The sequence below is a fragment of the Alligator sinensis genome, unplaced genomic scaffold (genome assembly GCF_000455745.1).
Source record: "Alligator sinensis unplaced genomic scaffold, ASM45574v1 scaffold93_1, whole genome shotgun sequence".
NCBI lineage: Eukaryota > Metazoa > Chordata > Crocodylia > Alligatoridae > Alligator > Alligator sinensis.
In genome coordinates this window covers 165750-169124 of record NW_005842243.1, presented here as the reverse complement: position 1 = coordinate 169124, position 3375 = coordinate 165750, and the positions used below count along the sequence as shown (strand labels likewise).

General features: G+C 48.2%; 1 protein-coding gene across 2 annotated transcripts in view; it reads right to left on the bottom strand.

The window, feature by feature from the left end:
* The window catches only part of DISC1 (DISC1 scaffold protein), a 370273-nt gene extending 369325 nt beyond the window's left edge, over positions 1-948 (bottom strand). For both annotated transcript variants that reach the window (XM_025208657.1, XM_025208658.1), the window contains exons 1-2: positions 927-948; positions 313-381 (exon numbers count right to left, since the gene is read on the bottom strand). The gene's annotated coding sequence lies outside the window, so the exon portion shown is untranslated. The remainder of the gene's footprint in view (positions 1-312; positions 382-926) is intronic.
* Between the last annotated feature and the right edge of the window lie 2427 nt (positions 949-3375).

Below are 3375 nucleotides of genomic sequence, written 5' to 3'. Positions count from 1 at the left end.
AGGAATAGCTTTCATGAAGAGTCTTACCAAAAAAGGAAAATATTAGAAGCTTTAACAGCTTCCTGATATGCTAAAAAAATGCAAGTTATGATCTGCTATGATGCTATAGTGTTTATTTAACAAAACTATCATGAAGTTTTTAGTCAATAGACTTGAACTGAGATTACTTTCTCCTCTGAAATTAGATTACCTGAAAGTTAGAGTCAGCAACAGGAATTTTCTAGGGGAAAAAGGGATTAAAACAGAATTCTTGTAGAGCTAAGCAAATTTTTAAGGTTAGAATGCCCTCTTTGGGTATGATGATATACTCACAGAAATAATGAAGTGCTCATCAAATTGGATGCAAAGAAAGGAAAAGGCCCATGCATTGAGTCTACAGTCCTGTAACAAGAAAGGGACAGTGCTAGAACTTTAAATTTTATATATAAAACACACACACGTGTATATATACACACATACATACTATAGTCATGTAGAAGATATGACATAATCAAAAACAGCTAATTATCAGTGAACAAAGAATTAGGAATGTTGGTCATGACCTAAAACACCATATTTACTCAACTGTAAGATAACCCTGATTATAAGATGACCCTGCAATAATTAGATTCTATATATGGAAAATTTATAAATTTGATATAATTTTCCAGATATGGAATCTAATTATTGGAGGTTTGCGTTGAATTTGTCTCCCTCACACTGCTATAGCATGGAAAATAAATATGGGGGCCAGGTAACCCCTTTGCCCTCTGCCCCCCAACTTCTTTCCCCACATCCCTTTCCCCCCTTATTCTCAGACACTGCTTTCCCTGAGCACATGGAAGTGAAGAACAAATCTGAAAAAACTGCCCTTGAAATAAATATAGCTGTAGCAATTTGCATATAGTACCCATAGATTTAGTTCACCCAGAAATTATGCATTTTACCTTTTTTGAAACTGCTGCAAGCTTTAACACAGGTACTCCATAAAAATACTTTTAAGTAGAACTTTGGCACCTACTTAGAGAGAGTACAAATTATGCATGATATTAGCCCAAAGCCAAAAATGATTTAGCAGGTAGTTAAGTGGGCTGGCTCCAGCAGAGAAAATAGTGTTTCAAGCTATTGTTGTCCCACAGCCCAGCACTGCTCAGTATGGGCACCTATACACATGCAGCAAGGCTGCTCCCACACCCTGTAATCAAGTCTGGTAAATTACACTCCAGCAGACTCCAGCGTTTTCAGTACAGGGATGGTGATACGCGTAACAAGCCAGGTGCCCCTCCCCCCAAAAAATCTATATGTGCCCTAGGTGTGTATATTCCAGATAACCCCCTCCCCAAATGAGCCATGTACTAATTAGCCCCTCCTCCCCCATGCATGATTGGAACAGAGTGTTCTTGCCATGAGTCCTGAGATCCTCCAAAAATTTATAGTAGATGAGACATAGGGCAACTTGGCCTGGCTTCAGGTCATGGAGGGCAGGTCCACACTAATCACATGCAACGGGCTAAGAGGGGGTGACAGAGGGATTCTGGGTGAACTGTTTGGGGCCCCATTTGGTGATGTTTGCCAGACATTTAAGGCTGGTGAAAAAACAGGAATCACTGGAAACAGGAAAGAAAAGCGCAGCTCAGCTGTCAGAGTAAAGAGGAAGTCAAAATATAGGAAATGTACTTGCTCATCATGAATTCAAAAAGAGTCAGTGCTAAGGGGTAGGTGTGCACCAAAAAAAAAGGGTTTTCTTGGCCAATACCAATAGCTGATTATTAACCAGCCAGGTAGTAAGCTATGTGAAAAAGGCTCTAAGCAAACTCTAGACCTACTACCAGAAATCAGTAATGGAGGATAGAGAAGACATGGCCAAAGCTCCCTGGCACAGAGACGTGGCACAGGATCTTCCAACTTCCACCGAGTGGAAAAGCGGGCAGTGACAGCACGGAAGAAGAAGAGACAAGTGGAACTGACGATGGCAACAGCAGCAGTGGGTCCTCCAGTGGGAGCTGGAGCAACAGCAATATGGGCAACAGGTGAACTATGTGGCCCTGCAAGCAGAGTGGGGATGAAAGGAAAGGGTTACCTGGTCTAAGAGACCAGAAGTTGCTTGTGTGTAGCATGCGATGCGGATATTGTAACGGGTTTGGGTGGCCAGCAGGCTTTTGTATGGGCGTGCGGGTGCAGGTTTTGTAATGGGTTAAGGTTGTCTTTGTGGAGGGATACTCAGAGTATAGATAGATAGATAGATTTTTTTTTTTTTTTAACCAAAAATCACCCAATGCCAACCCATCAAGGTGGTTTTCCTGCCTTCCCCCTTCTCCTTCAGAGCCATCTTCCTCCCCCATGCACTGCTTCCTTGTGAGGGGCTTCATCCCCCTACCCCAGTGCCTTGGATGCAAGGTGAGCCCCCCCAGTGTGCATGTGGGGGGGAAGAACAGCAGGCAGCCCTCCAGACCCACAGCAGCTGCTTGCCCCAGCGACTTCACACCTCCTGCAGTCTCAGCCCCACCCATTATTCCCCCTCTGCCCCCACTGGTGGCAGGCCCAGCCAGGCATGGAGCACATGGGACTCTGCTCCTGCTATGCACCCTGGGAAGGACTGCACTTCTACATCCTGCTGTGCTCTGGGGAGGGACCAGAGCCTGAGCAGTTCTGACAACACAGCGGGAGTGCAGGGGAGGGGGAGAGGAAGGCATGTAGGCTGCCCTGCCCTAGGGGCACAGACCCCTGGGCACTGTGGATTGAGTCACAATGGGCCAGGCAGGCCAGTTCAGTCAGCCCTAGTCACGTCTGCAGCATTCGGTACCTTGTACAGCGCCCGCCCTGGCCCCAGCTAGCAGTCCACATTGCACTGCACCAGCACCCAGGACACCACAGAAGCTGCTCCACTCCAGCCTGTCAGTGAGGGAATGGGAGTACTGTCACCCTGGCTCACGGGAGGGAACCCAGGCATCCAGGTGCCCAGGCCTGAAGGCATAATTGATGGAGAACGCTGCCAATAGTCAATAACACTGGGCACCAATGACACGGCTCGGAGCGCTCCCAGCCAGGTCGTGAGGTGCTACAGGGATTTGGGAGCGGGGCTAAAGGGTCTGGGGGCACAGGTGGTGTTCTCGTCGATCCTCCCAGTCTCAGGCTATGGGCCAAGGAGGAAGAGGAGGATCCACGTGGTCAACCAAAGACTGCGGCGCTGGTGTCGTCGGGAAGGCTTTGGCTTTCGTGACCACAGCCCGCTCTTTGGCGAGAGAGGCAGCGAGCTGCTGAGAAGAGATGGCCTCCACCTCTCTCCCCTAGGGAGGAGGCTCTTCTCAGCCAGACTGGCTGACCTGCTCCACCGGGCTTTAAACTAAGCCCGCTGGGGGACGGGGGCACTACCGCCACTGCTGGCCCGCTGAGCAA